The sequence below is a fragment of the Magnolia sinica genome, chromosome 9 (genome assembly GCF_029962835.1).
Source record: "Magnolia sinica isolate HGM2019 chromosome 9, MsV1, whole genome shotgun sequence".
In the NCBI taxonomy this organism is placed as follows: domain Eukaryota; kingdom Viridiplantae; phylum Streptophyta; class Magnoliopsida; order Magnoliales; family Magnoliaceae; genus Magnolia; species Magnolia sinica.
In genome coordinates this window covers 53,542,575-53,557,127 of record NC_080581.1, presented here as the reverse complement: position 1 = coordinate 53,557,127, position 14,553 = coordinate 53,542,575, and positions in this window count along the sequence as shown.

Sequence of the window (14,553 nt, the reverse complement as noted above, 5' to 3'; positions counted from 1 at the left end):
GGGAAGGGTTTTAAGGCTTTTAGGAAGGGCCACCTATGCAGGCCCCAACTTGATGTATCGGTCAAATCCATATCGTCTATTCCACTCTCCAGCACGTTTTAGGCATTGAGCCAAAAAATGGAGTCAATCCGAGCTTCTAACGGGCCATAGCATAGCAAATGGTGGTTTTTACCGTTGAAACCCACCCTGTTGATTTTATACATCGAAAATACATTGAATATTGGGCATGTTTGGTCCGTCTCGACTCCTAGGATCCAATGGTTGGAGTGGATTCACCTGATACAGGCCCCGCATACGAAAAACCGTAAAATTTCTATTTTTTCAAAAAAAATGTAATGCAACAGCAGCAGGCACTGCTGCCGCTGACACCACAGGACAGCAGCGTCCTGCGCTGGGCGTGAATGGGGCAGGGATGTGGTCCCAGCCATGGGCCCCACGTGATGTGTGTTGAACATCATACCGTACATATGGTGGGCCCCTTTTAGCTGTGATCCCCACCTCAAAAATCAGCCTTATATGGAGCTCAGGTGGCCCACATCACATGAAATAGTGGGATTGAACGTCTACCACTGAAACCCTTCTTGGGTGTCCCTAATGTTTGGATCATTAAGAAATTTATTTTTCCCCTTTCACCTAGGATCTGTGAGACCTTATCAACGGTTTGGATGGCAGATAAACATTATGGTGGGCCCCCCCATGGGACCCACCTATGTGGAAATACAGTGGCTGAGGTTTGTACAATAGCTACAGAGCTGCTGTATATACATCAGCGCCCCTTTTTGTGAGCCGTGCATGTGGCACGTGCCACATCTAAACCGTCCATCCATTTCCCACTTGTGAGCCGTGCATATGGCACGTGCCGTATTTAAACCATCCATCCATTCTTGTGGGGGCCACCGTGATGTATGGGTCTTATCTACACCATCCAAACAGTGGGGCCTCCCCTGATGTATGTGATGAATCCAAACCGTCCACCCAATGGCCAACATGTCTTATGGCTTGAAATAAAATAATAATAATAATAATAATAATAATAATAATAATAATGATAATAATAATAATCATAATAAATCAGATTTGTTATCAAGTGGTCCACACAACAAAGGGAGCGAGGGGTTGAACGTACACCATTAAAACCCTCCTGGGTCACAGAAGCTTGGGACCTATATGAAATTTATTCAGGTCCTTGTGACCTTATAAATAGACTGGATAAAAAAAATAATAATAAATAATAAAGTGGTGGCCCGATGAAATTCTAACAATGAAAATCGCTATTTTCGCTACTATTTGAGATGTGGTCCATATGATCCTTCAATCATCATTTTGCTGTTATTTGTGGTATGGTCCAAATGATTTTTGATCTGATTCATTGTTTGGATAATGCTTTAAAATGACCTCTGTAAATGGATGAATGGCTCCGCCCACTTTGATATACTTGTGGCCCATTAGTGCGGCCCATTGATGCGGCCCACTTGTTGTATATGAGGCCCATTGGTGCGGCCCAATGATGTAACCCATCATGAAGTGTATGTTATACAGGTCGTTCTTTGGCTGGACCACTGGTAGGCCTAGCTGTGATGTGTGGGCCCACTTGCTACATGTGCAAGGCCCACCTCTGATGAATATTTAAGGCCCACTTGTTAGATATTTGAGGCCCACCTGTTGACTATTTAAGGCCCACTTGTTGGATATTTGAGGCCCACCTGTTGGCTATTTAAGGCCCACTTGTTGGATATTTGAGGTCCACCTATTGGCTATTTAAGGCCCACTTGTTGGATATTTGAGGCTCACCTGTTAGCTATTTAAGGCCCACTTGTTGGATATTTGAGGCCCACCCATTATGTATTTTCGGCCCATATGGCATGGCATTGTGATGTTTTGCAACCCATTTAACGAGGCCCATTATGATGTGCACTAGGCCCATGGGTTTTGGTCATGCGATGTATCTGAGGCCCATGTGCAGGGCCCACTTGTTGTGTATATATCCTTTGTATGAGGCCCAATGCGATGTACATTAGACCTTTGTGTGAGGCTATGGACCCACCTTATGTTTGACTCTACATGGGCCACTGCTTGGGAGCAATGTTGGTTGAATATCCACATTGATGGGTAATGACGGTTAGATGTCCTCATTGTAATCTTCCCTTAGGCCTTGTTAGGCCCATTCTCTTCATGGGTTAACCCAAATAAGTGGGCCCCATTTGCCATAGACAGATGGCTCCGTGCTATCGGATTGATATAACCACGGTCGAGAGCCGATCTTTACATTATTATTAATTGGTTGTCCATCTATGGACCCCGCCTTGTTTATATATGCTGGTTGTCGGTGCCAATTATCGATACTGATTGTCAATGCTGATTATAGATGTTAATTATCGGTACCGATTATCGAGGCCGATCCCGAGTGTCGATTCAGAGTATTGAGGCCGATTAGCCATCAAGGTCAACTATCGTGACCAATTGTCGATTTTCGATTATAGAGATTGATTATCGATTCTAATCCCGATTGTCGAGGCCGAATATCGAGGTTGATTGTTGAGGCCCAATGTGTTGTATATGCAACCCGTATTTGAGGACCGTTGTGATGTGCATTCAGGCTATGTTTAAGGCCTAATATGATGTATATGAGGCCTATGCGATGAGGCCCATTGGGATGCATTTGAGGACCAAGCTATGGAGCCTATTATGGTGTATGTTAGGCCCATGAGAAAGGCCCATTGTGATGTATTCATGGCCCATGATACATGGCCCATTCGATATATTTGGGACCCATGTGTAGGGCCCACATGTCATGTATTTGAGGCCCATGAGCAGGGCCCGCCTATTGTGTATATGTGGCCCTTGAGTAAGGCCCACTGTGTTGTATATCAGGCCTTTGTATGAGGCCATGGGCCCATTATATGTTTGGCTCTATGTGGGTCATTCCTTGGGGGCAATGTTGGTTAGATGTCTATATTGTCGAGGTCGATTATCGATGCCGGTTGTTGATACCGATTATGAGTATGTGACAGCATAGCATCATGATACATGCCCATACGCATCATCTGCATGTTTGTTATAAGATGTGATTGATCATTGCATATGTCATTGAGCATGTTGTTATGAGACTCCCTGATAGGTGGAGGTTATCTCACATGAGCACGCGGTATGCGCAGGATTGATGCATGACTGGATTGTATGACTCATGCATCTCGCATTATGATTACTGTATGCCCTAACGACATCAGGGCCGTAGCCTCCATAGGCATATCGTGGATGGCCAAATGGGACACCGAAAATATTTTGTTCTAGCATAGGGGCGCCATAGATGTCCCTGGGTAAAAATCCTTAAACCTCTGTGGCCAGGAGACGCCCCGACGTCGAGACCGAGTAGATACATGAGCGCCCGAGTGCCGAATACCAAGAGGCCGCGTCTCCCACTGTGTCATGGTCAGTTGGGAGGAGGTGTGGCCTTACCCACCCGAGGGTAGGGGGCAATACTAGGCTGAGTTTGACCAACTCGTGAATGGGTCCGCTATCGACGTGCCGGATAGGTATTAGCAGACTATTAGTCAGGTGGATAGTGAGGTTTCTTAAGCTCACTTAGACTGTGCGCTGGGAGAGCGGTAGTGCCATTTAGAGTGTACTAAACCCCAGTGATGATCCTAGAGATGAACTATATTAATATGTGGATTTAGTGAGCAGGAGTTGCATACTCATTCATGCATTCATTCATTCATTATCCACTCAGGTTGGTGGTGCGCAACTATTTGTTACGTGTGCCTTCGCAATGGCCAGGATTTCGGTTGGGGCGCACGACTAACCTGAGATTAGGAGTTTACCACATTAAGTCTGACTATCCAAATTTAGGTATAGGACTGGTTTAGATAGAAGTCCCTTGTGATGGACCCCATAACCTGCGATACTACGTACTATCATCCCAATTTCAAACTCCAGTATGGTCATTCCATTCGCACTGCATATTGCATGACATTCGCGGCATATGGCATTTTGGGTTATTGTGTCTCTGCATTTATATGGTCTAGGTACGACTGACGCTATTTGTGTTACTCATCAGGAATGCATATTGTATTGCATCCTCTGCATCTGATATTTGGCTATCTATGATTCCTCATTTGCATAGTTGATTTGTATTGTGTATTCTAATATTGGATAATTCCTGATCTTGTCAGTATTTATACTTATTCTGATATTGTACGATTATGGATTACCAGTATTTCCAGTATTGTATGATTATGGTATTGTATTGAATACTTGGCACTTACCTTGTGCACACACTTACACCACCCTCTAAGCTTTCTATAAGCTTATGCACGATAGATGCTTGTAGGTGATGTTAGGTTGCAGCAATGTTGAGCTTGAAGCGTACAACGGTCTTCTGGAGCTTGATTTTTATTTATGTATTTCCTTCCAGCATTGTACTCAACTGATTATATTAGTGGATATGTGATGATGATGTTGCCTTTGTGAATTGGGTAATCTTGTGGTTATGCTTACTGCGAGTTAAATGTACAAAAAAAAAATCCTCCTTGTAGGATCCCAGGATCGGAATATGGCGTATGGACGCTAGGAGCTGAGAATGGGGTACTATGGAGGATGTCGGCACCAGATTCGGTGATTGGGATTCCTATGAATCCGATTTTCGGGTTTGGGGCGTGACACACGATGTCACTTAAGAAAGAGGGAGACAACACGCGTATGGGAAATGAAGAAAATGGATGGGCATATAGGCTTAGACATCTCTCTCTATCTCTCTCTCTTTCTCTCTTCATTAGACGTGAGAAGGTGATGGGCATGTGATTTTAAGTGGAGAAGAGACACACATACTATTTTATAAAGGGTTTCTCAAATTAAGTTTCTCATCCCACTTGAATTGGGTTTTCCTAATTTGTCTCTTCTGGTGATCTTTCTTTAAATTTAATTTGATCACGGTGACAGAGTTGTCGAATAGGCCAGGGTACATAAATTTTCTGGTGATCTGATATTTAGATTGATTTATCTTAAAAATCTCCTAGCTTGTGCTAAAACGGACCTGATCTCCATTAACAGTCCACGCTCCACCTCCACACTTGTTAGTTTGCAAAGTAGTTTGTTAAGACGATGATGTATTTAGAGAGATCTGACCCTTCTTCCATCTTTAGAGTATACAACTATCTCTTTAGATATAAACGATTGGATGGTGACGTAGTCATGTAGATGCTCTCTAACCTTGCCCATAGGCTTGCAATAGTCTTCCCATTAGTAACATTATAGAGGACTTCGTCTGTAAGACCCTACCCCAAGTGTGCATGTCGTTCCTCTAGGTCTTGCGTCCTACCGGTCGAATCCCAGCGACCCACGACCTGTGGATAGTGTTTGCAGTCATCCTTAGGTCTAGTCATGTAGACCTGACTCGAATCGACCTGAAACATATGTCATTGCGACCGCATCGGTGCCGCGATTCCAACGCCACGTCTCGTGCATGGATTTGACGTGTACATCGTAAGTTATGAGCCACACTCTTTTTGGACCATTGATTTGTGAATAGTGGGACCCACCCTAGCCATTCACGTTTTTCCATGTGATGATGTCACCTTAGGCATAGCTTTCTAGAATGCCTACCCTATAGCCTAAACCTTATGAAAGCATGGGTTGCTTCTCCCATTACTATGATTGCATTTCTCTTATCTAGATGCCTCTTTTAGAAAGACAATGATTACCTTCTAACTACATCTTCCAAGTCTCTCTTTTCCCTCCCATTCCTCTCTCACTTTTCCTTCTCTTCCTTACTAGAGAGCCCAAGGACGTCCCCACCCTCTCCATTTCTCCAGCCCCTTCTCTCTCAAATCTCCTCCAATCCAACCATCTCTAACCCATCTCCACCTTAGAAACCTCTTTCTTAGAGCTAGAGGATCATAACGGTGGATGTTTGAAGATAGATCATTGAGGTGGTTGTGCATGTAGATAACATTTCAAATTTTTTAATTTCTTAAGTTGTTCTTCCCATTTCTTTCATTCTAAAGCTTGTGGGGCCCATCAAATGATGGTGGTGGCCCCCATGTCTTCATAGATGTGGCACATAGCCCATCCTTTGTCCATGCATGATCTATGCAAGGGGCCATTCTCCATAGACTCCTACATGGTCTTTCCTTCTTATGTTTAGGGATCCGTAGGTCATCTAGACCCTTGATCCTTAGTGGAGATGGCATCTCCACCATAGATCTTGAGTAGGAAGCATTATGCTCTTGTAGATCCATGTAAATCATGTAATAATGGATGTATGTGATTGTGTGATGAGGGAAAGGGCCTCAATGTGGCGGAGCCCCTTCCTTTGTGGTCAGATATTTTATTTTTCCCTTGAATATACCTCTAATCATGATGTGTGTGGTCCACCTCATGGCTTAGAAATATCTAGACCGTCCCAAGGGAGTGGACGTCCTTGACAGTCCACTCCATAGACGTTGTGGCCCCAATTGCACCAAAAAGGGGCACATGCAAAGGGGTGGGTTTTGATGGTGGAAATGGTCTGGATGTTTGTGGGGCCCACTGAGGTGGTCCATACCACAATTTTTAAGGGATGATTTCCCCTTTTAGTGGTAATTATAATTATTTTATTTTAGTAATATGTTACTATCCAGAAACTTTCTGGATAGATTTTTGGACTGACTTAAGCTCAAAATTTGGGGTGTTTGGTAGGGTGTTTGGCCCCATTTGATATGTTATTCTTGAAGGTGTAGACCCCACCTATATGCATGCCAATTTTCAGCTCCATTTGACCTCATTTGAGCATCCAAAAGAGTGGGCCAAGATGGTTGGTCAGCTAGATTTTTGTCTGACAGTCCAGCAATATAGTCTGTTGGAAACTGAAATTCACAAATATATCTAGCATCGGTGGGCCATTTTTCTGGACTCCATCTTAATGTACACATGTTAGGGGATCTTAGCCCCCTATTTTTCAAATTTTTAGAGGCCCTGGACCCACTCTAATGGAGTGCTCAAGTTGAGGACAACAGCATGTAGTAGCAAATTTTTCAAAACCTTGCCGTCCTCTTTATTATTGCAGAAGTTTTTGGACCCCAGCCCATTGGACTTTGTGTATGAATTATTAAGGCCCATCTCTGATATTTATAGGGCCCATTGAGCCATGATTTGTGGGACCAACAAGCTGGGCCAGTAAGCCCTGCTGGACATCCAGCTGGGAACATCCAGCATGGGTTGGCCGTCCCGGCGTGCAAGCCCACCATGATGGTATGTTTCATCCATGCTATTCTCCTATTTGGAGTTGACCATGTGGGAGGGTGGTCCACCCTTAGTGGAAGTCCCCTATGGGGCCCACTTGGGTATATGTGTAGCCCACCTTGATGAATGCATTGGTCCAGGCCGTCCAGGCCTTGGACCGCCCAACCCATGGGACGCCCCATGTGGGCTACCTGTTGGACTTTGGTCCAGCAGTGTGGATCACCTACTCCCTTGTGTTGTATGATGAAATTCTATGTGGTGGGGCCCTCTGACTTGATAGTTGGACCACTTGGACTGATGTCCTAATCAGATGGACTAATTACTGGACTCCAATAGGCCCATAAACCTATTGGGTCAAAAAATCCAGCAATATGTTATAATTATGCTTGGCCCTTGGGCTGAAATTTTGAGGAGTGAGGCCCACCACATTGTGAGGACCTTAGAGGGAATAATTTATACCTTTAGTCCCTTAAATTTTGGGCTTAATTAATGCACCTCTGAGGCCCACCACAGTTGGATTTAATTGGGTCCATGAATGTAGCTAGTTGTTAGACTCTTTAGGCCTAATTGGGCTGGAACTTTCTAGATAGGCCCATTGGACTTTTGGGTCATTTTTTTCATACTATTGTGTTGGGTTAATGGGCCGGATTACACCAGTAGTTGGGCCCTTGGTTGCCCACCAGATCAATTTTATACTTGGGCCGGGTTGTAGGCCCAACTTACTTGACTAAGAACATGACATTTGCCCATGTGGTTTGAGTAATGGGTTGCCCACTAGGCCCACCACAATATATGGAATTAGTGGCCTTTATTTTGGGCCCTAACCTTTCCCTATGGGCCCATAGTGGTATATATGGGTTGGGCTATGTGTGTTTCCCTTGGACCCATGTTTTGGATAAACCTTGGGCTGCCTTTTTGAAGCCCAACATGGTGTATGTGGTATGATTATGGCTGCCCATTTCTTATTTCTAATGTTGTGTGGGCCTTGGGCCTTGATCTGTGATCAATTAGGGATGGGCTACCTTATGGGGACCAATAATGGTTGGATGTCCATATTCATGGCCCTAAGGTAGGCCAATATGCTTCTATGGGTGGTTAAAGACCCACCATAGACCCTTACTAGGCCCGTTTCATCTATTTAGGCCCATATCATTGTTCTCCTTAGTCTTGTGGGCTACCCCAGGCTATTGGGCCCCCACTAGAGGTTGATTCCTTATGAAAATTTGTCTAAGTACCTAGACTTGGTCCCTTCTTGGATAGGAGTGTACTACATTGTACATCATCGCATGGTGCGTTTAGATTCATCTTCATGACCCATGTACATCATTGTATGCTTGGTTGACACTGTGTGTGTCATCATGGTTGTGTCATTGGAAATTATATGATAGCTTCCCAGAGGGATGGAGTTCCCCTCTTGAGCACGTTGGATGCTTGGGGATGATATATGATTGGTATACGTGATTCATGCATCTGGTGTTGCATTGCATGATAATATTTGCCTTTGTTCCATCAGGGCCGATGCCTCCACTGGTATGTCGTGGATGGCCGTTATTGGACATCGGAAATACCTCTTGAGCATTTAAGGCACGTAAGATGTTTTTGAGTGAAAGCCCATAAACCTTCATGGTACTAGGAAACGCCTCAACACTGAGACCAAGTAGAAATCATGAGCGCCCGAGTGCCTTATACCGTTAGGCTGCATCTCCCACTATTGCAAGGTCGGTTGAGATGGGGTTTGGCCTTACCCGCCTGAGTGAGGGGGCATAGCTAGGCTGAGTTTGACTAGCTCGTGAAATGGGTCCGCTACCGTCGAGTCTTGCTGGTGATTGGTTGTCCACAGGTGGGTAGTGAGGTCTCTTACGCTCGCTTGACTGTGCGGGTCTTGGAGAGTGGCAGTCAGCCAGTAGTGTACTTGACCCCGGTGGTTTCCCTATGGTGGAATTGTACTTGATATGTGGATGAGGATTGGCATATTTCGTATTGCATTTACATCGCTTGTATGAGCCTTATGTTGCACTGCCTTGGTATGGTGCCCAGTACTTATATATTGCATTGCATAGTGTAAGACCCGTATCCTATATTGTATTGCTTCTTAGGCTTCCACAGTCCTTCCAGTCAAATTCCTGCGACCCGCGATCTGTTATTGCCATTTGCGCGCAATCTTGAGTCGTATCCAGTATATCTAAGCCGGCTCAACTCAAAACTTGTACCATCATGAATACATTGTTGTCGCGGTTCCAATGTCACGTCTCGTGCGTCAAAGCAACGTTTAGATCAGAAGTTGTGGCCCGCACATTATAATGGCTGTGGACCACACATTGTGGGACCTACCTACCCCTATGGCACCATTTCCTAGGTATCATGTCCTTACACAAGTAAAAATGGCTCCTCCTCTTAAGTCAACACCTCCACATACCTTGCCATTTATGATGGCCATCATTATGACAAGCCATAACTCCTCTCTCTCTTATCTCTCTCTCCCTCCCTCTTTCCTTTCTCATTTTCTCATCTCCCCTAGCAACTAAGAAGCCATGGACGTCCCAACCCATCTCCATGGCCAGCCCTCTTTCACCTTAGATCCCCTCCAATCCAGCCATTAGAAGCTCATCTCCACCATTGAAGAGGATCCTAGAAGGCTTGAGGACCCTAGGGATTGAAGAAGAGTAAATCTAGAGGTGGGTGCTTCTCTCTCTCCCTCTCTTCTTCATTTTTTTTAATATGATGATGTGGCTATGTGTCCCACCCAATGGACCCCACCATGAAGCATGCATTTTTCCCAAGCCATCTCGTAGGTGGGGCCCACATTAAAATGTGTTGTATGGGTACCGTCCAACGTCCAGGGACGCTGGACGCGACTACATAGGAAGTATGAAGCTGACAATGGTGTGTACTGACAGTAGCAGAAAAAAATAAAATAAAAATAAAAAGATAAAAATGTCAGCTTGATTTCAAACCTTTGAGTGGGTTGCTCATGTAGGCCCCACCTTGATGTGTGAATCTAATCTAGGCCGTCCATCCCATTCCCCAGATTGTTTTAGGCGTTGAGCCAAAAAAATGAAGTCAATCCGACTTTCTGGCGGGCCATAGCATAGAGAATAGTACTTTTACCATTGAAATATACTCTGATGTTTCTGTACACCAAAACCTATCGAATATTGGGCTTGATGGGTTTGTATTGAGCCATAGAAACCAATGGCTGGAGTGGATTCTCCTAATGCGGGCCTTACCTATGAAAATCCTCAAGAAAATCTCAAATCCAAAAATAAAAATATATATATATATAAGGGCAGCTTGTGCTGACACTGACGCCCGAGGACGCGTAGCAGCATCCTGCTGCGCCAATGACGGACGGGCGGCGAGGGACCCACGGTCCCAACCGTGGGCCCCACCATGATGTGTATTAACCATCAACATCGTGCATTTGTTGGGTCCCCTCTATCCAGTAGGCCATCCCAAAAATCAGCTATATGTGGGACTCAGGTGGCCCACATGGTAGGAAAAAGTGGTGATTAAGCGTCTGCCATTGGAACCCTTTTTGGGTGTCCCAGAAGTTTGAATCATCATGAAATTTATTTTGCTCTTCATCTAGGATCTGTGTGACCTTATCAACGGTTTGGATGGTAGATAAATATTATGGTGGGCCCCATGTGTAAGACCCGTATCCAAGCCCGTACCGTCCCGTAGGCTTCCGCGGTCCTTCCGGTAGAATTCCGGCTACCCGCGATCTTTTATCGACAATTACGCGTGACCCCAAGTCGTATCCCGTATTCCAGAGTCGGCTAGATCCGAAACTTGTACCCTAGCGACCATGCCGTTGCTATTGTTCTGATGCCGCGTCTCGTGCACCAAGGCGATACCCAGGCCAGGAGATGTGGGCCCGCGTTCAGTTCAAGAAAACGCTGCGCATTTGTAAAATCTTAAGAGAATCTCTACAACCTTTCAAATCAATCCCATCAATCATGTCAAATGTCAAGTACTCCCACCACCTCACACCCCATCCCCAAGTACAACCACCCCTCCCCTAAAGTCAACACTCTCTTACAACCAAGTATACCTACCCATCACTCACCATCCCTCTCTCCCATCACTTCTCTCCCATCATCTCTCTCATTCTCTCTCATTCTCCCAAGCAACCCCAAAGAGAAAATCATCCATGGTTTCCATGGAGAAGCCATGTGTGGCCCACCTTCCTATCTCTCATCCCCACCCTCCAAAACCAATCTCAACCGTTGAAGTCCGTCCTTTGGAGCTCTAGATCGTGTTGGCGGAAGAAGGAATAGGTGATCAAAGGTGGGTGCTTTGATAGAGTAGTTTTAATGTTTTTAAGATGGGCCAAGTGAGGCCAACCGACCAATGGTTTGGATCTCATTTGGGACCCTAAGATGTGGCCGATGGCCCACTTTGATCATCATGATCATTCCATGATGGGGCCATTCTCCATAGACCTCATTATGATGTTTATTTTTCTTTTATACCTAGGGTCATCTAGACCATCTATTTTAGTGGAGAAGGGATCTCCACCGTTGGATTTTGATTTAATGGGCCCATGTGTAATGGGACCCACTTGATGTATGATTGGTTGCAAGGGAGGGCCCATAGTGTCGGGGTCCCTCCATCACGCGTGTGCCACTCTCTATCTCTCTCTCTCCCTCTCTATTTCATTTTTCTTTTAGGAGATCATGATATGGTTGTGTGACCCACTTGAATGGACCCCACCATGAGGCATGTATTCTATCCAAACCATCTACAAGTGGGGCCCACCTTGTGTGTGTTGTATCCACACCATCCTCCATGAGGTGGCCCACCTAAGCAGGGCCCACCTTTAATGTATTTGTTACGAGCAATGTCCAGCGTCCAAGGACGCTAGACGTGGTTTGGAAAACACAAATATCAACTTGTTTCCAAGCTTATGGGTGGCCCACTCATGTAGGCCCCACCTTGATGCATGTGTTCAATCCACGTCGTCTATCCTAGATACTAACTCATTTTAGGCGTTCAGCCAAAAAAATGAGGTTGATCGGAGCATCTGGTGGGCCCTACCTTAGCAAACAGTGATCTCCACCGTTTAAAGTCCCCCAGATTTTTCTATACACTGAAAAATGCCCAATATTGGACTTGATGGATGTGTTATGGGCTGTAGAAATCAGTGGGCATGGTGGATTCTTCCGATGTGGGCCCCATGTACAAAAAACCTTGGAAAAACAAGATTTCAAAAAAAAAACAAAAAATATGGCAGCAGACGCTGCTGCTACCAGAGGTGCAGGCAGCGCCTGCCGCGTGGAGGCGAGCAACCGTGTAGGCAGGACCCACAGCTCCAGTTATGGGTCCCACCATGATGTATGTTTGTCATCTAACCCGTTCATATGGTGGGCCCCTTTCTGAAGTGGGCCCCCTCCAAAGATCAGCCGCATCCAAAGCTCAGGTGTCCCACATTAGAGGAAATAGTGGGATTAAACGTCTGCCCTTGAAACCCTTCTTCGGGCCACAGAAGTCTTGGATCAAGATGAAATTTATTTTTCCTCCTCATCCAAGTCCATATGACCTTATCAATGGCTTGGATGGAAAATAAATGTTATGGTAGGCCTCACGTGGGACCCACAATGATATATGTGTTTTATTCCCACCGTGATGGTTGAGCCCACAGTAATGTATGTGTCTTGCTCACATCGTCCACTGTTGTGGATGGTGGAACCCACCGTGATGTACGTGTCATATTCATGTCGTCCAGCCATTTATCTGGTGGGCCCATATCAAGGAAACAGTGTTGATTAAACGTCTACCATCGTGACCCTTTTTTGTGGTCTAGAAAATTTGGGCCAGCATGAAATTTGTTTTTCCTTTCATCCCGGCCTCTATGACCGTATGAAGATGACATAAAAACATTATGGTGGGCCTAACATGGTACCACATGGTGTATGTGTTCTAGCCACACCGTCCATACCAAGACGGTGGGACCCATGGTGTATGTGTTCTAGCCACACCGTCCACACCTGGACGGTGGGACCCACCATGATGCATGTGTTACATCCAATCTGTCCATCCATTTTAAAAGCTCATCTTATGACATGAGCTAAAGAATGAGTCAGGTCCATAGTTCACGTCACCATGATGCATGGGTTGTATCCTAACCTTCCAACCATTTTCAGAGATCATTTTATGGCTGGAGACTAAGAATGAGTCAAATCTCAGGCTCAAGTGGACCCCACCATTGAAAATAGTGGGGACAGTGACATCCACCGTTCAAACTTCTTAGGAGCCACATTAGCTTCCAATTAAGCGTATATTTTGCTTTCACTTCATTTACCTCTATGTTAACTTATGAATAGGTTGGATCTCAAAAAAAAAAAAAATACATAAGGGTGGGCCCGAATGCTATACATGAAGTCATTTGATTCGGCCCATTGATATGACTCATTGTGATATTTGGGGCCCATGGGTTGAGGCCCATTGTGATATTTGGGGCCCATGGGTTGAGGCCCATTATGATGTATAAAGGCCCGTGGGTTGAGGCCCAGTGTGATGTATTCAAGGCCCGTTATTGAGGCCTACCTTGATGTGTATGAGGACCATATGATGAGGCCCATTTGATGTATTTGAGGCCCATGGGTCGAGGCCCAATGAGATGTATACAAGGTCTATTGCATTGTGAGATTCCACCATGATGTATGTGATGATGTTTTTGACGATCATGCCTTGGGAGGAATGATGGTTTGACGTCCACATTGATGGGCAATGATGGTTAGATGTCCTCATTGTGACCTTCCCTTAGGCCTTGTTAGGCCCATTCTCTTCGCAGGTTAACCCAAATAAGTGGGCCCCATTCGCTGTAGACGGATGGCTCCGTGCTTTTGGATTTGATATAACCATGGTCGAGTACCGATCTTTATACTATAGTTAATCGGCTGATCATTTATGGACCCCGCTTTGTTTATTTGTTGATTATCAGTGCGATTGTCGTGACCGATTTGTCGATTCTGATTATCGATCAATCCGATTGTCGTGACCGATTTACTGACTCTGATTATCGATCGATCCCAATTGTCGAGACCGATTACCAACTCCAATTGTCGTGACCGATTTGCCGATTCTGATTATCGATCGATCCGATTGTCGTGACCAATTTGCCGACTCTGATTATCAATCGATCCTGATTGTCGAGACCGATTACCGACTCGATTGTCATGACCGATTTGCCGACTCTGATTATCGATCAATTCAGATTGACTGATTGCCGATCTTGATTGACAAGACTGATTTACCGATTCTGATTATTGATTAATTTTGATTGTCATGATCGATTGCCGATTCTGATTGACGAGATCGATTTGTCGATTC